The 20,457-nt window shown below is 41.4% G+C and overlaps 1 long non-coding RNA gene across 1 annotated transcript; it reads right to left on the bottom strand.

Moving 5' to 3' along the window:
• Positions 1-264: 264 nt before the first annotated feature.
• On the bottom strand, positions 265-17,941 carry LOC143828761 (uncharacterized). Its single transcript, XR_013227858.1, has 3 exons — positions 17,809-17,941; positions 5,186-5,321; positions 265-2,089 (listed from the first exon to the last, which is right to left on the bottom strand). It is a non-coding gene; the product is annotated as an uncharacterized LOC143828761 (long non-coding RNA).
• Between the last annotated feature and the right edge of the window lie 2,516 nt (positions 17,942-20,457).

Genomic DNA, 20,457 nt, shown 5'->3' with positions numbered 1-20,457 from the left:
CAGAGCTTCCTAACTTCTTGTCCTGTGATGCTGTAGTTGCCACCATAATAGCCATTTAGTCACGAATAGCCAGGATTTGTTCATCCAGTATTGAGAAAAAATCTACAGGTCAATTTGTTGTCTTCAAGCCCCCCCCCCCCCCCGCCGCCGTTTGTAGAGACTTTAAAAACAAAATAAAATTGAAGCATCCGGTTCACACTGTGGCCACTCAAGCACTGAGAAGATGTCTCAAAACTATCATCCCATTACATTTTTTTCCTTTCATGCTTCTTCAGCCTAATGAATTACTTCCTGAGCTCTCAGCTGGCCCATGGCATTCAATTGTACAATGGCCTGGACCATGCAGGTGTAAGTCCTTGTGTCAGTGGAATATGATTTTAACACCATCCCCCTTTTCATGACCTCTTTGGGGGAATGAAATCCTGTTCCTGGAAATCCAAGCCATTATAGTTTTGTGTGTGCACTTGCATGTCTGTGTGTGCATGCAGGGGGGAGCCTCAAATATTTTTTCCAATTCATTTGTTATTAATGTTATTTTAGGTTTATTATTTGGCAGTGAATGAGCAATGGCTTTGGTTGGCAAAGTAAAAAGCAGTATTCAAGCCTGCCCCTGCTGATAACATGCAATCAATTAATGCATGCTTTGAGAGAACTGAACAGCCAAAAGAAAATAGGAAGTAATTAATAAGGCTGAAAAGAAAGGAATAATAGGAAAATGGCAGGGAAAAGTGGAATACTTCATGAAGGGACTTACTCATGAGTAGATATATATTAGGATCTTCACTGTGGAGGTGGATTTTTGGTGAGGTGGGGACTTGCAAAGAATTTGAAGGCTCTGGGGGGCAGCAGTGACTGTGCGAGGTTAGGGAGCTATGCTGGGTCAGGGGTTGGCAGTGGAGATGGGGGGCAGGAGCTGGCTGTGGTGGCATGGAAGGGCAGCGGTGGGAAGGCAAGCCATGGCAGGTCACGTACCAGTGCCAGTGATTCTTCCAGCCAGCCCACGGCTTTGCCATCATAGTGATGGCCATTCTTCTGGCTGCTTGCCCACTCAGTCGTTTCACTGTCACACTGCCACTGGTGTTGCAGCCCTAGTGCCCACCCTGAAGCTTCTCTAAGGGTCCCTCTCCATGCTGCCTGCTGGCTGGGCCTGCAGTTTCTCTGCCTCAACAGTAAGTACCTCCCATCCAATCTTTCCTCCCTCCTGCTGTCCTCCTCCTCCTCCTCCTTGAGGGTTTGCCAAGAACAGTTCTGTGCTTGTGCCATCAAGGGCTCTCTCTCTCTTTTTTGTAACCCCCCTTTTATGTTTTCAGATTTTTCTGCAAGTTTGCGGAAGCATCTATTTTATGCCAGCATTACCCTGAGTTGTGTATTTAAGTATCTTTGGATGGGCTCACATTTGACCATTAGATATTAACAGTGGAACCCTAAATCCCTTTACTAAACTGATTTATTTTAGTGGGCTTCCACTGCAGCCACTCCACATAGGATTGCACTATAAGTACTGTGTGAAGCCCTGTTTTCAACTCTGCATTGCAGCTGGTTGCACAAGAGCAATCCTTCAGCAGTGTATGTTTCTCTTAACTTATGCAAGATCAGGATATATGGAAAACATGACCAGTTAAGTACTATAATGGAAGACAAAGGCACCTTACTTTGTCTCCTGCTGATGATACAGTGCTCACTTAGCAGCAGGAACTTCCATAAGAAGCAGGGGATTTTTATGTCCTTGGCACACAGAACAAACTGTCCATCACCCATTCTTCCTGGTCTCAGTTGAACCCCCTTCATTCTTGTGTTCCCACACATTTCCAGGCAGCCACTGCACTGGTTGTTGCAGGAGAGTTTGATGTGACCAAGTCAAACTAACGAAGTGGGACTGCCCGGGCCAAGTCTAAGACTCTCTGTATAAACATTGACTTTTGGCATGTCAGTCTGTTGTCTCCTGCAGTCACAGAAAGTGTGATGGCTCATCAGCACCAACTCCGCAATGATGCACAGACTTTGATTTTCATGGCACATTTGCTCTCTCTTCCATGTTTCAATTCCTTGGTTGTTATGCATGACTGTGATGAGGAGTGTTGGACATCGGCTGATTAAGACAAGGAAAGGAGAGGTAGTATTGATTTGTACAGAACATTTTTTTTACCCTATCTTTAAAAAAAATTAACAGGACTCATGGCAGCGTTTGAAAAAATAACATGCAATAATACAGTAATATGCAGTTAAAACTTAAGATCAACAAACAGGTAAATGAGCAGCACAGGAGTGCAATAATAAAACCCAGTTAAATTAACAGAATCTTAATAAACAATATAATCTGTAGAATGTAGCAGATATAGGGAAATAGCTCTGAACCACCCAACAGCCCTCCAAAACAGCACAGCTTTTTGAAAGAACCAGAATACCAATATCCAGGGAGACCAGTAGGTTTCCAATGGAGTTACATTGTAAGAATTATATTCTTTAAACGTTTTAATGGTATGATTTATAACCCTGTTCTTGTTTATGATAAGATTTGTAAATCTGGTAATGGCATGATTTGCAAATCTACTTTTGTTTAATACAGATGAAAAATGCAATCTATTTAAAGACTTCATTTCCATTTAAAGAATCATGGTAACAGGAGGTTTTCTCTCAGTCTCATAATTGCCTTATAAGCTATATACATTACTTGAGGAGCTCCAAATAAAAATCCATTTTTTCCAGGCCTCTACAAGCCTTGGCAACTCAGTAATTGGCATGTCTCCAAAGTAAAGTCAATGGGGTGTCTCATGGCACATCATTGCAGGTTTCTGAAATGCCAGCTATGTTGTAACTTCTACTTCTTGATTTGATGGAATAGAAACCTCAAAGGAATGCTTAATCACTTCTAAATCTTATTCCAGTTGATCATAGGAGTTCCCATGCTCCTGGCACTTAGGAAAATGAAATTTAGAACAATAATATTTGGAGTTGCTTGTGTATAGGAGTCTAGGCTTACATTGTAGGTTTTGATGATCCTTGTATAAGAAAAAATCTCTTTTCATTGTGAGTCAATGTAGTTGCCTGTCTCTAATCACCAGTCATCCAATTTTGTTTTATTTTCTTATATTACAAATGTTTGTTGACCCAAATTATGAAAATACAAATCATGTTCTTGTTTTTATCTACTGTACAGGAGAGTTTACCTAAAAGCTAAACTGCAAATGATTTGTATCTAAAAGTAAATTCAGGGAGGCGGGGTGGCCATTAAAAATGCAGGGATTTATTTTTAAGAAATTACTTTGACCTGAATGCTTGTATGAGAGAAGTGCACTGCCATCTGTTGGAAAAACCTTGCAAATTCACCAAAGGGAATAAGATTTTCTTGCACGTTTCCACTTCTATGTCAGGAAAAAGAAAGAACCACATTGACGGAACAAACCAAACAAATTTTGCTAGTTATTAAGTACATCAGAGATCAAGTATCACCTAGGTTGCATTACAAGTATATAAACATAAGGCAAGTGTTAATCTTTGGGACTAGTGTTTTTTTTTTAATGGCTATTTTAGATGGCCGAGATAAATAAAAGGCAAATAGTTTCTTATTGAAAAATACAGAGAAAATAATTGAAAAAATCACTAAATGTATTAAAGATGTCATGATTGTAAATATTTTCCTATGACCTTCACAATTTATCATGTAAGCAACATACGGTCATAATATGGAATCTTTTATGAAAAGGAGAAAAAATAGTATATCTACAATAAGGGATGAAAATGGGAATATGGTGCATTTTCTTCCCATTGTTACCTTTGGAATAAGCAGCAGTATTTAAGAACTGTGGATCAGTCTGTTACCTTTAAGCTAATAACAGTAAATTAAAACTAACATGTCGTTCCTGGATTCAATCACTTCTTGAGTTAGAAAAGCATAGCAAATGATTATTCCAAACTGAATTACTAGACACTGTAAACTGTCTATCATCCTTTTCTGTTAGTAACTTAGCATGTAAGCTATTCATTCCAATATTCAAAGCAGGGCAGGACAGTGGCTCACAGACGTAAAACGCATTTCAAGCTCGGAAAAGGACTACTCATATGCTTATATTTCCCTGATGTTTACTCAGCAGAATTGCAATCAGCTATGATTTTTAAACCTTCCCCATATACGAGAAATTAATATTCTAAACAGAGCATAAAGCAGCAGCCTTTAAAGAACTAGGCAGACTGAAAACATATCCTGCTCTTTTGCACTTTAAATGCTGGTTGTTTTAAAAAGAAGAAATTATTGGCAAGAAGACATTTTAAAGGATTCAGGTGAGAAAAAAAATCTGTTTCCATTGCAGGGAATAATTTTTACATGAAAATATAATTTTGCATAAAAGATTGATGTTCCTCAGTTTTAAAAACAATTTAGTTTTCTTTATTAAAAAGGCAACAACAACAACAACAAAAACATTTGGCATATTCCTGAGGCAGGATTGTCAGATGCCTTTAATTGTTAAAAGATGTTCCTTGCTTTAAACAGACTGTCCCTCTATCCAGAATACTTTTCGAAATGCCATGCAGTGACCCTGTTCCCTCCAGCTGCAAACTTTGCCATTTAAATTTTTTAAATCTGGCAAAGATAGTCTTGGGCTGAAGAGAGGTGTCATATCCACGGTAAAGGCCTTTGGAATTTTGTATTCAGTACCAGGGACAAAAACTATGCACCTGGCCAGAGAATATACCATTGGCCAGACTTAAAAAATAGTCATGCTTTCTTCAAAATAAAGTAAAATGGCTATGTTTAATCTGAAGAACTAAAGTAAGCAATACTTGGTATGATATTATACAGAGGCAGACACACACACGCAAAATTATATGTATTGTATGTCTCTACCATAAGTAATATTCAAAATTTCATCAGAGAAGCCAAGTGTGTAATTTTGAGGGCACTGGAATACTCTCTCATGTAAATCCCAGATAAATTCATGGGAACTGGGAGCTGAATTAGCGGTGTACCTCTAAGCAGTGTACCTCTAAGCATAAGTCACTAAGTCACTTTGGTGCAAAAGAATGGGAGCAGCAAAAGCAGAATTACATGGTGGATTGTGTCCCAAGATACTTGGCTGCACATGAACTCAAAGGTTGAGTCAAGACATCTTTAACTATGCCTAAAAGTTCTTTTTAAAAAATCATACATAAGATTTCATGAAGAGTCAGTCTGATGACACTGGCTTACCTCTGGTGATAATTCCAGTGAGGTAGGTGTATTAGTCTGTTGCATCAAAGACAAACAGGTGTCTTGAGGCTTCTTGAAAGCTTTCTAGCCTGAATAGTTGTGGACTACTTTGTCAAATGAACGTCGTGGGTCTTCACTAGGCAACATATATATGAATTAATGAAGAAAATTAGTCGTAAACAAAGTCAAAGGCCTGGCATTTAATAGTGAATTCAGATGAACAAAATATCACTCCTGGTATTCTTTCCCAAGATTATAGGGGGGGGGGGGTTAGAACAAATAAAATATGCATTTAGATTTTGATGTGCTTATTTAAACAAAAAGGGCAAATGGCAGAAGGAAGGATACTTGATTCTGACAACTAAAGCCACATCTAACAGGCTGTGAAATATAATGTATATCACAGAAATACTCATTGACGCTTAACAGTTCATAATTTGAAGAACTAGCCTTTTCCTTTGCAACTTACAATGGTCATCGCCATCTGTGAGTTAGTCTGATAGGGAATGAAGTCCACCTAAAATCATTTCATACGCTTGTGCCTTCCAGTGTTGAAATATTGCTCTCCCCACCCTCCAGCATTTCATTCACTACCTTGCAGCATTTCCCCCCTAGTAAAGCAAGTCCACTGTCCCTGTATTTTAAAATAAAAGTATTTTATCTTTCATGATGGAATTTCCCTCCACGTATTGTATCTCTGTCTCTCAGACATTTATTTCTTCAACAAAATATATCATGAACAAAGAGGTGGCTGTTCAGTACCTTCGACTCTCCCTGTCTTGCTACAAGGGCTATACAGGAAGCATCACTGTCTTTCCAAACCTCTGAACTGAAGTTCTGCCAGCCTTTGTATGTCAAGAATTAGGAATGCTCAATAAGCACCAAAAATTGCATTTTTGTTCCTTTGTCGTCTCCCCCCCTCCCCACCATTTCACTGAACAGGAATATTAAAACAACATTGCTCAATTTTACCCAAATCTAACGTTCATTGCCACACATCCACTTATTTAGGGTTTAATTAGGAAAGATCCTGTAGCACATACATGAGTTTTTTTTTTAATGACTGTTCTCAATGGTAATGGCACCTGTGTGTGGGGGGACTCTCCCAAGTCCTGATCTTTGTGTGCTGGTCTGCCTCACTCAGCTAGAGAAAGAATGAATAAATCCTCAGGACCAGCCTAGTGGGGATCCGCAGAGAGAGGGGGAATTGGTGGAAATACAGATTTCATATCACTCACTGCATAAGAATTTATTTATCAGTGAACACTGGCACTTGTTAGTTATTGGTATAACAAAGCACTGAATGTGCATTTTTAGTAGGGCTACTAATGAAGAAGAGGAGTTGGTTTTTATACCACACTTTTCACTGCCTGAAGGCATCCCAAAGCAGCTTACAATTGCCTTCCCTTCCTCTCCCTATAACAGACACCCTGTGAGGTAGTTGAGGCTGAGAGAGCTGTGACAGAACTGCTTGGTCAGAATGGCACTATTGGGACTGTGACAAGCCCAAGATCATCCAGATGGCTGCATGTGGAGGAGTGGAGAATCAAACCCAGTTCTCCAGATTAGAAGCCATGGCTCATAACCACTACACCATGCTGGCCCTCCTATGTCTTTAAGAGTCAGGAACTGAAAATAACAATGCAGTAAACTAACTGCAGATTGATGTATCACTTACCTGAAATGGAATCTGACAAAGAGAACTTTTGACTCTCAAAAGTTCATACCCTGAAGGTCTCTAAGGAGGTACTGCAATCAAAGTTAGCTGCTCTACCACAGACCAACATGGTCTACCCTCTGAAATGTGGATGACTTTAGATTCTAACAGTCTTCAGATATTGTAAAGTGAAACTTCTCTAATATTAGTGTAAGTAAATGTCTGGAAATATAAAATAATTATGTCATTTATACCAAAATGTTAGGGTGGATGGCACATCTAGCTATGGAAATGGGAAGCCAGCAATTGACCCAGACAAAAAAATGACTTGGCATTGTCAAACATAGTTGAGGCAGAAGAGGAGTCTACTTCACTTCTCTCCTTCTGCCTCCTCCCTCCCCTTTAGATTCATTTTATTTGATAAAATAGGTCATGTTGGGAACCATTTTTGAATTCTTATATTAAAAAATTCAAAATATTTTAAAGCTAAAAATTATCTTAATTTGTATTGTCTACTCTTTAAATCCTGATACTGTGGGATGAAGTCAAGACAATCTATATAAGACCCTACATTTATCAATTCTTTTTATTTACCGGACTTTCATTTCCCCATGGCCTACGGCTTGGCTTAGCTTGCAACTGAGGCTGGCAGAGCTGTAGCTGCAGTGTAATTACCTAGATGGTGCTCTTGATTACCTTATAATTTATATTCAATCAAAGTCCTACTGATTCTCAAGGATTTCTACAGTGCAATCCTAAGAAGGTCTACTCAGAACTTTACTCAGGTCTGTTAACTAGGGCTTATTCCCAGGGAAGTATTCTTTGGATTGCTCTGCTATACACCAAGCATGGAGAGACATTTTTCAGACTCTTTTGGGGGGTACATTAATCTAAATGCCCCCTTATGCAGAGGGTGAGATAAAGGGGAAAGATGACTGATAGAGAAGACTGCAGCTCTTGGGCAATGGGACACCCTGAGGATGCACAAGCAGGAAAAAAATGAATATGAGCGTTACTTCATGTAGCATCCTTCTGTTGCATAATCCAGAACATGACTACATGCACCAGCAAAATATTGTATTGTCAGGTACCAATTATAGTTCTTTGCACTAGTTTGATGCAACTAGAGCCTATCTTAGGGAAGGGGTCAAGAAGGCCACTTGGTCTAGGTCTCACATTCCAGGAATAGATATGCCAGTCTCCAGGTGGCACCTGGGGATCCCCCGGTTTTACAGCTCATCTCCAGGTGACTAAGATCTGTTCCCCTGGAGAAATGGTTGCCTTGCAGGGTGGACTCATTGCACTCTACTCCACTGAGGTTCCTCCCCACCCCATATCCCGTCAACTCCTGGCTCCACCCCAAAGTCTCCAGGTATTTCCCAACTGCCCTAAGCCTTAGGGGAGGGCGGTATATAAATGTAATGAACAAAAAACAACCCAGAGCTGGCAATCCTATTCCAGAGGGCTCCGATTTACACTTTTGATATCATCTTCAGATATAGTTGAAGAATGACAGGATTGAAACCTAATGTTCATTGTACAACTTTGCAGGACAACATCACTGTGGTAATTTTCTAATTTTGTCCCGTGTTAGCAGACTGCCAAAACATGGAAGTGGCTCAGGCCTCTCTCAACCTCTGGGATCTCCTGAAATAGGTTGTAAAGCTTATATCATGCATTTTTCTTTAAGGTAGTGACTCACGTGTAAAGTATTTGGTGAATATATGTTTCATCTAAGAACCGTACAGTTCACAAATACAGTTATCTCAAAAATAGTTCACACCAAATTTTAAAAATTGAATTATGGAAGGGCATTTTAGAGAGTATGGGATCACTAAAGAGAATCTACAACATCCTAGATTTTGCCTTGCCACATACAAGACATCATATTTATTTTATTTTTTATTTATATCCCACCACTCCCACATTTGAGTTGTATATTACTTACACAAATGGTCTGAAAACCAACAGCTTTCATATTTGGCTACAGGGAAACAAATTAACATCAGGCAATTATTATTTATCACAATATCCACTTCCACCACTGTAGAGCACTGGCAAATGATATTTGGTGGGTACACAATATTTATAAAACCAGAGCACGGGCAAAGACAGGCTGGTATGCTTTGTTGCTCTTAGCTAAGCTACATATGGAACTTCTGATGTGATCATTCATATCTACTCTGATTGCCAATCTAACATCTGCTTTCACCATATTGGACTGCGAATATTTCAGAAAAACAGCTAAAATCCAGATGTGTTTTATTCTGTAAACTCTGTGCATTATATGTGATTTTTTAAAAAAAGAATTAAGAATGCATTCAAGCATGCAGGAGTGACCTAAAATGTCCTTGATGCATTAAAGAGATTCTGTGGCAGACTTTGGGCACCTGGGTACAAACATATTTCTTGTCCTTAAATTTGGCAAGCAAAATACTCCTTTAAAATGAAAATTAATTAATATAAATTGCACAAGCTTTCATTCTCATAATCCTTTTCTTTACTTAAAACATGGCAGGGTCTTCCTGAGCCCCCGGGGAGGGCGGTATATAAATATATAATTAATAAATAAATAAAATAAAAACAAACCATTCTAGTTTATACCAAGTGGCCCATCAGGTACCCACTCTTAAACATGTCTAGATCCAAATACTGAAAGAAATGTATAAAGGAATAGGCACTGATTTTACCTACTCCATTCTATAATACACACTCCCTTCCTATGATAGGTTAACTGAGAGTACATGACACTTTTCAATGGATGCACTGAATACCTCACCATATGCTGGTACTCCTAAATTATATTATATACTACGGGCAAAGCCTGTTGTGTTCAGGCCACCTTGCTTGACCCGGATAGGCCAACCAAGGCCCAAAAATTCATTGGTGGACCTTGGGGTGGGGAGGCACTGGTGGCCCATCACCCCCCCCCCCAAAAAAAAGTCCACCAAGGGCTGAATAGCTGCAGCGGGACTTTTGGGAGAGAGTCAGTGGTGGGCAGCATGTGTCCCCACCACCAAAAGGGCTGCAGATGGGTGAGCAGGCTGGGGAAGGGCTTCTGGGGGAGGGAGTCACCGGCGGGCAGTGTGTTTTCACCTCCCTCTGCCCACAGAAGGCCCACCGATGGCTGCAAATTCTTTGGGGGTGGGATTGTTGTCCCCCTCCACCACCATAAGGGCTGCTGGTGGCTGTGCAGGCTGCAGCCAGGCTTTTGGGAATGGGGGCTGGGGGGCTGTGCATTTCCCCCCTCTCCCACACTCCCAGAAATGCTACTGATGGTGATGCAGTTCATGGCGGGGCTTTTAGGGGACAGGGGTGGGAGTCAGAGGAGACCACAGCTGGCCTGATTGGCCTGCTAACTGGCAGCTCACTCACCGGGCACCTGGAAGTTCACTGATGGGGAAGAGGACCTGTGTGCGGCCAGGGACTCAGGCAAATTCAGATAAGTTAGAGGTGATGGTCAGGGGCAGGACATATAGCCTGATTGGCTAGCTGTTGGCAAATCAGCCTACAGTCAGGAGCACTCATTGGCCTTTAAACGATGAGGCCCAACTCCTCCTAGGACCCCTAACCATGTTTATTTATAGTGGTTTTCCCACCCAGCGGTAGCCAACCTCCAAGTGTTGCCTGGATTTCTCCTAGAATTACAGCTCATTTACAGATTATAAAAATCAGCTTCCCAGGCAAAAATGACTACTTTGGAGGGTGGACTGAGGCATTGTACCATTTTGAAGTTCTACCTCCAAATCTCCAGGAATGTTTCCAACCCAGGGGTAACCAACCTCCAGGTGTGCCCTGGAGATCTCATGGAATTACAGATCTCCAGACTATAAAGATCAGCTCCCCAGGCAGAAAGGGAGGTTGAACAGGGTTGTTGTCCTCCTATGCAGGTTGTTGTGAAGTTGAAACACTTGAGGCCTACTGCAGATGAAACAGGAGGCAAAAAACCCTCCACAATAGCATCCGGCTTCATCTGCACATCAACTCTGTGTGGTAGGACTCAAATTTACAGAAAGTTGCAGAGAAGAAATACACATGGCTTGGCTGAGGGCTGTTCCGCATTCGTCCAAAATAGCACAATGATTACTAATTGAAATCGCTACAGTTTTGCCGTTATGCACAATGTCGTTGACAATCTGCAACACTCCTGAAACCGATCCGCAAAAAGCGCTTCGTTGTAGCACTTTCAGGTAAATCCCAAAAAGTGGATTCACCCTCCGGAAAGCGCTACACTCCTGCAACCAATCTGCAACACTAGCGGGAAAGTTCTGTGCGTTACTATTGTTGCGGTTTCTGCAAAGTCCCGCCCCCTGGCTCTCTCCTCTGATCTTCCGGCGAAGCGATCACCATTTTTTTTTCTCTGAGCGAGCGGAGATCAACGCACCGGCAAGCCTTCGTTTACCCAGTGAGGCTTCCCTGCCTGCAGTCCCTCTGTTTAAAGTCACCAAGCACAAGCAACACAGAGGCCCGTTTGCTGGTTTATTTTCCCTTTATTTTTCACACTGTTTTCGGCCGAAAATTGCGCCCGTGGGGGGGGGGGGGATTTTTTTTTCACTTGGGGGGAGCGTGGCAATGATGAAACGGCAGCTCAAACACCACCTGCTACCTGGATGGGTCTCTCCGTTGCAACGAATCAATGCATATTCGTTGCAATAGGTGTGTGTGTGCTTTTTTAAACTTCCTTAAAGGGAAAGGGGCTGTTTGGGAGCATGATAACGGCCGCCCATTGGCTGCTTGATGGCCAGGGGTGGGATACAGCTCAGCAATAGTGCTTCCTGGCTAGCGATTTTTGCAGAGACCGGAACCCTGTGGGGAAACGATAGAAACGCAACTGGATTCCACTACAAAGGCAGGTATGCATAACAACAAATTCCACTATTTAAAATGGCGATTTTTCATTCCGCAAACAATTTGCAACATTGATCCCAGTGCGGAATGGCCCTGAGTCTTCCCTCCAACAGCAAGGCTGGCCACAGCATTATTTAAAGTGAGAAGTGACTTTTCTATGGCCTCCCTGTCAGCCAACCATTAGGCAAAAAGAGAAAGCTTCCCCCCCCTCAAAAGGTAAGTACACACATGCCCACAGACTCCTCTGCATTGCTCTTGGAAATGTCCCCCTCGCTTCAGTCAGGGGCTGCTACAGGCTTCCTTCACAGCAAGCCTGAAGGGAAGGCCGGTTGTTAGATAACTCAACAGACTCCAACGGACTGAAAGGACTTTGAGGTGAAAGAATTGTGAGGAGACGGTCAGGGATGGGGCATACATGCTGATTGGGTGGCTGCTGGGTGGATGGCCAATCGAGCTAGAGGAGGACACAGCCAGGAGCCGTACAGGCAACCTATTATTGGCCAGTAAATGGTGAGTCCCAACTCCTCCCACCACCCCCTTACCATTTTATTTATATGGTACAAATTGTCTGTGTGAGTGTAGGAGAGTAAAGGAAGTTGATTTCAGTAAATTGCACTTGTAACAAGAATGCCAGGAGATCATCCACGGTGGCGCTCTCAACTACCTTTCCCAGAAACACAAGATGTGAGACCGAGCGGTAGCTGGCGGGATCCTGTGGGTCTAGAGATGATTCAGAAGAGGGCAAACCACTGCCTCCTTCAGCCCTTCGAGGAACTGATCTAATATCAGAGAGAGGTTGACAATAGCCCTCAAAAGGCCTCCTATCTATGGGTTTCCCGATTTGACCAGCCATGGTGGACAGGGATCCAGGTAGCAAGTGGTTGCCCTCACTGACCATAGCAATTTGTCTAGCTTGATTAAAGAGAGCCATCTGAAGCTATCAAACACCACCTGCTGAGTATTCTTGGGCCAGTCACAGTTCTCTCAGAATTCTCTCAGCCCCATCTCCAGCCTGTTGTAGGGAGGGGAAGGAAGTGTGATAGTAAGCTGCTTTGAGACTCCTTAAAATAGGGAAAAGCAGGGTATAAACACCAACTATTCTTCATCTCTTCAGTATAATAGCCATAAAAGTAGGAGCAATACTAGCCCATGAAAACACTAATGAATCAGAGTGCCCTAACAGTTATGAATCAAAGTCTCTGACCTCAGAAGGAAGGGGGGGATATTCCCAATAGAATGCAAAGGATTTAGAAATCAAGAAATCCCATCCTTATTCTTATGGCAGACCTTTTACTATATATTCAAATCATAAAATCCTGCAGGATCTGACGAGAAAGAACAAATCAGTACCTCCTATGGCATCTCCTAGAACCCAGAGATGGGCCCTGACAATCTCTGCTTATGACTAAAAAATTCAGTCAGGACATGTCATGTGTAATGCTAATGCACTTAGCAGGCTGCTTATATCACAGTCAATACTACAGGCTACTGAAACCATCCTTCTGATTGGACAGAGATCTAGCTCTCTAATGTAAGCGTCCCCAACCTTTCTGAACCTGCAGACACTTTTGGAATTCTGACCCAGGACCGTGGGCACAACCATAAAATGGCTGTAAAAGGAGGTGGAGCCAATCATAATATTTCTGCTGTTGAAAGAGGACCACAAAATGCCAGGGAGTGGGGTTATACATAATTCCATATTTCAGGCAGAAACTCCATTTAACAAGATGCCTTTAATCTGCACAACCAATCAGTAGCCCTGCTGGGCTAATGCCTCACTTAGCCCCTCCTACTTTCTAAAAATGCTTGGTGCATACTAAGATAGGTGTCAGCATACACCATGGCTCCCACAGGCACCACACTGCAGAGTTCCATGCTAATAGATGAAGCAGGGGAAAAGTTGACTGATCAGGATCCACTGTTGTCCATAGTGCAAAGAATGGTTAGAACTTGATGGACAGATAGGGAATGGTGGATCTACTATCAGCTTAAAGAGTCTTTAAATATCCAGGTAAAGGTAAAGGTATTCTCTGTGCAAGCACCGAGTCATGTCTGACCGTTGGGGTGATGCCCTCTAGCGTTTTCATGGCAGCCTCAATACGGGGTGGTTTGCCATTCCCTTCCCCAGTCATTACCGTTTTACCCCCCAGCAAGTTGGGTACTCATTTTACCGACCTTGGAAGGAGGGAAGGCTGAGTCAACTTTGAGCTGGCTGCTGGAATTGAACTCCCGGCCTCATGGTCAGAGCTTCAGACAGCATGTCAGCTGCCTTACCACCCTGCACCATCAGAGGATGGAGGCTTATTATTATCCAGGATGGAGGCTTATTATTAGTGCCCTGAGTAGTTACACTACTTCAGAGTTGCCCTGCAGTGTTACACGAAGCACATCCTGCCATTCTATGTATGAAAGGACTAGCACATACTTCTTTCTGGTGGTGTGGGATACATCAACAGGCTGAAGCAGTAGTGCAACAATGTGAAGTATGTCAATCCAACTATCATGCCTCTCCAAAAACATCCTTGCATTCAAGGGAATGGCCACAATGTCCCTGGCCAAGACTTTACACAGACTTTCCTTGTCCATATATTAGGGGAAATGTTCTTAATAGTTAGGTGCACATTCCAAACAGAATGTTCTCCAGTTTATTTGAATCAGTTTCTTATAGAGGCCACCTTAATTTTTCAGCAGGCCTAAAGACTCCAGCATTTCAGAATAACAGAATTGGAAGCAACCTCCATGGTCATTTAGTCCAACCCCCTGCACAATGTAGGAACTCAAAACTAGCTGCCCACCCAAAGTGACCCCAATTTCATGCATTTTCAGAATGTATGATTTTTCAGAGCTTACATACATAACTAATGTAGCAAATACTTCGAAAGAAGCCTTCGGGGAGGGCGGTATATAAATCTAAATAAATAAATAAATAAAAGAATTCTGACAATAACTAATCGTTTTATTTCATATGTCACATTAGTTTATCATTGTCAATTCTAATAGGAAAATCAAAGAATAAAGTCAAATTTTATGATTACTGAATGTCTGGATAATAATTAAAAGAGCTTCCCATTTTGAACATGATTGGTATGTTGTTAGGTATGATAGTGACTATGAACAAGAGTTGGGAGAAGTGTTTGTTGAGAGATGTAGTCCAAAGGAACTGCGTACCCTGTAGTCTGATGTAGTACATGCCTTGGTTACATCTAGATTAGATTACAGCAATGAGCTCTATAATCAGACTCAGCTTGAGGTTGAAGGCAGGATCATAGTTTACAGTGTAATTGACCAATGTCCAGTTTAACTGAAACTGACAAATTGTGCGCTCTGGTGGGACATTACATTGTTTGCTTATAGTTGGGGATTTTAGGAGGGGGGTTCAGTTTCTCTGTGTGCCATGCAGAGATCACAATAAAGAGCTGAAATCACTTCTATTGTAAATGTCCTCCTCTGAACCCACATATTTAACAAGTACCACATTAGGCTGCTTTTGAGAAGTGTTCAGAAATTTCCCTTTCTACATAATCGGGCAGCCAGGATGTTGGTTGGAGTGGGTCAGAGGGCCTCTATCACTTCAATCTTGGCCTATCTACATTAGCTTTCCAGTATCTTTCCAGGCAGTATTCAAGGTGCTGATTGGCGGTTAAGACCAGAGGCCTCTAATCTGGAAAACTTGGTTTGATTTCCCATAATACCACATCTGGGTGATATTAGCCCAATCACAGTTCTTTCAGAGCTCTCTCAGCCTCACCTACCTACAGGATGTCTGTTGTGGGGGGAAGGAAGTGTAGGTGATTGTAAGGTGCTTTGAGACTCCTTCGGGAAGTAAAAAACAGGGTACAGAAAAACAGTTCTTTAGCTCTCTGTCTTCAAAGCCCTACATGGTTTGAGATTAACATAATTGAAGGGCTACCTATTTCCCTACAAACCTGCCTGACCACTACAGTCATGACTGGATGCCCTGTTTCGGATGCTCCCACCATTTACGAGTAGCTGGTTGGCAATCTAGAAAAGGACTTTCTCTGGAACTCTCTCATCAGAGGGATTCATCTGTCTTCTTCTGTTGCAGTCTTCTGTTGGAGGGAGGATTTTTAAAAAAATATATTTTAAGTCTGTTTCTAATTATTTTAATTATGTGTGTTCTGAGGAGATTAATTTTAGTGATTTTAAAATGTGATTTTATTATGTATGCTTTAAGTTGTTACCTGCCTTGTGTGGCCGTGTAAGGGCAGAAAGGCAGGTTACAAATTTTGCAAATAATAAATAAATATATAAGTAAGAAGCAGAAGGGAGATTTTGCCTGAAAAGTATCAGCATAACAAAACTTTTAAATAAAATAATGCAACTGAATCTGATGTGCGCCAAAGGAGGAGATGAAAATGTCTCTAGCTGTCACTGAGGAAATAAAGGGTAGGTGCTTGAGGAGAGAAGCAAATCGTCTGGGTACAACTACCAAAAATGACCTGTTCATGTTGCCTACCCAACTAACCACCATGGATGTGGGGAGCATATGAAGCACAGAATCCATCCCCTAAAATGGAGAAGGGGGCCTTTTAACCTGATTCATCACTGGAGTACCTCTTAGTGTGGTTGATTTTGTTTGCAAGTTTCTCCTGACATCCCCACCCCCAAGAGGCTTTTCAAGCTGAACAGGAAGTTTCTTGGGGAAGGGGAAGACAGGGAAAGTTCTGTCCTGCCAACTCCTTCCACGGGCTCTTTCTCTGGATATAACCCAATAAGTACTCAAAAAATCTCACAACAAGATAATCATTGTGTAGTCCTAGCCAGGGGGTTAGTTAAATAAAATGTGAAGGCTGTATTAATGGAGCCTTTTGGTGTCCAACACAGCATTTCATTTTCTTTCGTGGGCTGCATAATGCAGAGCTTGAGAATAAATTATAAATGAAATCCCCATCATATGTTTATAAATACACTAACATTAGCATTTTACTTCCTCATAAATCTACACTAAACATTCAGGCACGAGATCGAAAGCCCTGTAAAACAATGATATATTCTCGGCTCACAAGCCTTGCCTAGTGGCCCATTCATTTCTACCGCTGTTCTTCAAACATTACTTCTTTCGCTCATGCCCCCTCATTTAAAATCCATTTTAATTTAAAGATGCTTGGTGCTATCCTAGTGGTACATTTACTCATCCTAGTTATACATCATGGAGCAGGGAAAAGAAAATTGTTTAATCTAGAGATACGGTTCAATGTGGTCACCACTGAACAGTGGAGTAATTACCAGATCAGCTCCGCTAAAAATGCACTCAGGGTGTTCTGTGACCTATCATCTTCTAATCTGCATAGTGAAGTATGGCTTCATAACTATAAATTGCTGACTTAATTAAAACCAGGACCTTTCTGTCATTTAATTACAGGGAGAAAGGTTATTGCTTAAATGCAATTTTCCAAATGTGATTTCTTAACAGTTATTAACTGCTTCACCATCATTTATTGTTTCAGATTTTTCAATTTGAAAATAGTCCCTGTGACAGAAGTAATGACTTCATGAAAAACTCAATCTAGATGGAGCTGAGTAGACCCATTTGTTTCTCGTAAGTGGAGCAGACAGAAAACTTGAAAATGTCATAGGAGGATCCTCTGATTGCTCTCACTTTGCAGGAGTAATTAAAGACCAAGAGGTGGTATTAAAGGTGAAGGGAAGGGGTTTATGACAATCTCAGGATTTTATCCAAAATAAAGAACATGTAATAGCAACTCTATTAGGAAAAGGTATAGATTTATAATTATTAACACATCAATTTAATACACAGCACCTCTATAACCTTATGGGGGAGAAACAAACTTTTAAACTGAAGAAAGGTTCTTTGTAAATCTCATGTGCCACTGGGCACTTATAGCATGAAGGTTGGTAACACAAATATCCTTGCAAATAAAAATGTAGTAGTTACCACAAAGAGGCCTGCTCTTCAAAGAAATATGGGTAAAATTGTTCTGATTTGCTTCATATGTATGTACAAGCTGGGGACCAACAAGGGTTTGAGGGGTCTTTCATTTTCCTGTCTATTTCATCTCCCCCCCCCCATGAAATCCTCTTTAACCTCTCTTTTTCTCTAGATTCTGTCTTTCCTTCTGCCCACCAGTTAGCCTACCTTTCTCCCATTTCAGCTTCCCATCTTCCCTTCCCCAGCATCCTCTTCCCAGGAAAAATCTGGCCTAGTTCCATAGTGTCAGCCTTGCTGCTGGGCCAAGTTGATTGGTGATGGATGTGCTGACCTCAGTTGCACAGTGGGGCACCTGTAAGGACATTTGAGAAGAACCTCGTTTTATTTATTTATTTATTCATTCATTCATTCATTCATTCATTCATTCATTCATTCATTCATTCATTCATTCATTCATTCATTTATTTATTTATTTATTTATTTATTTATTTATTTATTTATCATACTTCTATACCGCCCTCCCCCGGAGGCTCCCCTGTGTCCCCCATTCCACATTGTTCCTCTCCTCCTGCCATCCCCAATATTCACTACATTCCATTACCTGAGGGATGCCAGTTGAGACCTGGGATCCCCTAAAATTATAGCCTATCTCCAGACTAAAGAGTCAGTTCCCCTGTAGAAAATGGCTACGTTGGAAGGGTGAATCCCATAGCAATATATTCCACTGAGGTGCCTCCCTGCACCAAATCCTGCCCACTCCTGGCTCCACCCCCAAGGTCTCCAGGCATTTCCCAACCCAGAGCTGGCAGCCCTACTTCTATTTCTACTACCAACCAACTAACTTATATTTTATACATTTTATGTATAACTTATACATGCATATAACTTATACATACATTTTATATGTTTCCCATATGCAGCAATATTTATTATTTATTCCGTTATATCCCCACCTTTCTCTCTGATGGGAACCCAAAGTGTCTTACATTATTTTCCTCTCTTCCATTTTTTCTTACAGATTAGGCTAAGGGAGAATAACTGGGTCAAGGTCACCTAGCAAACTTCCATAGGTTTGAAACTCTAATCACTTTATTATACTGTCTTTCATAGGGGGGTTGCTGCTGCACACTGTTAAGAAAGATAGGCATTGTCAGTCCATGGCTCCAATCTCCAGATTTAAGTATCCATAGGTGGGGTCATGTTACAAATTAGATATATTGATGTAACAACAAAAGAATAAGAGACTATAGTTTTCAAACTATGATTTTAGATTTTGGCTTGTTATGGCGACCGGCATTCAGACAATTATACTAATTATAGTTCAACCATTGTTGATAGAAAACTAAAGTAGAATTCCATGGGGTGGTGCATGAGTGATTTGAGAATTCAAGGACCCATAGCACCAGAACTAGTTTAAGGATTTGCAGAGCCCCAGGAGAATGCATTTGTGCTCAGAGCAGCCAGACTGGGGGCAAAGCCCCCCCCAGTAGAAAGGGGTGTCACTCTGAGTGTCCTTAAAGAGGGAAAAGGGGGGGGATGAGAGAGGCTACAGTTCTGATCCATGGGGAATGGTTCTGTGCAAGGCCCCTGGAAGCACGGGTCCTTTAGCACATGCTATATGTGCTACATGGATAAACCGGCCCTGGGATGGTGGATTCTGTTTCTGGAAGTTTTCAAACAGAGCCATCTATTGGGCTTGGATTTGTGCATTAAGCAGAGTGTTAAGCTAGATTGGCTATAAAGCCTGTATGGTCTTTGAAAATCCATTCTTCTAGATGGATTTTTTTATTATGAACATAAAGAACCATGGATTATGATGATGATTCCAACATGGCATTTTACAGAGTTGCCACTGTAAAGAGCTTTGATCGACAACATTGTTCATTTAGTCCTGAAAACAGACTGTAAAACATTTGACAGCTGTCATATTTCATGTAAAAGGGAACATGTTCTGCTTTTATACTGTGTATATAGTAAATAAAAGCAGTTACTATCACATACTGGTCTTTCTCACTGTATGTAAAGTGATGACATCTTAAATACCTGCATATTATAAGTGCATAAATGAAATAAAATATAAATATAAAATATAATAGAAAAATGCCCTACCTATGGAAGGTCATACACCTTGGGGCAGCCTAAGGGTTTCATCTGGAACTCTGCAAAGTGCTTGAACCTGCAAACATTTCTGCAGGTGTTTGTAGTAGGAAGACCCAGCATCCAATGACAAATCAGGCAAAGACCCAGATGTGGCCTTCTGTCTGATTTTGCTATTCTTATAAGGGTTCTTAATGGTCTTCATTCCTTAAGCTGTTTTAATGCTCAGGGAGTTTTACATCAAAATGATACGGAACTGAAATAACTACGGGGCTCCCTGCCTCACTCATCCACAAAACCCACTTTGTCAGCTCTGAGATAGGTATATTCTGCCACCAGGCATAAGGTGAGTGTTCTCTCAGGCTACCTTCCTTTCCAGATAGCATACAAAAGGCATGAACTGCATTGTTAAAAAAAAAAAAACTACTAGAGCAAAGCAAAGGACACCCCCCCCACACACACACACAAAATAGATGATTACAGAACATTGTGTGGATACTTAAAGTGCTTCAGTTTGAAAGCAAGGCAAGGAGCAAAGTGTCTGGATGGAAGCAACCATCTGCATAATAGCCTATGCATTTTCAGCAGAATTTCAAAAGTTTCATTTAAAACATATGCTTCACCTCCTCCAAAGGATTCCCCCCCCCCATTTAATAAAGAGATCCACATGATGTCTGCCTTCCTTCCAATGATGAACAATTTGAATAGGCAGCTTAGATTTGGTAATGTGATACAGGAGTGTGTTTACAGATCAGCCAA

This window comes from Paroedura picta, chromosome 2, assembly GCF_049243985.1.
Source record: "Paroedura picta isolate Pp20150507F chromosome 2, Ppicta_v3.0, whole genome shotgun sequence".
Classification (NCBI taxonomy): Eukaryota; Metazoa; Chordata; class Lepidosauria; order Squamata; family Gekkonidae; genus Paroedura; species Paroedura picta.
Note: the sequence above shows the minus strand (reverse complement) of the source record. Positions and strands in the feature narration are given on the sequence as shown.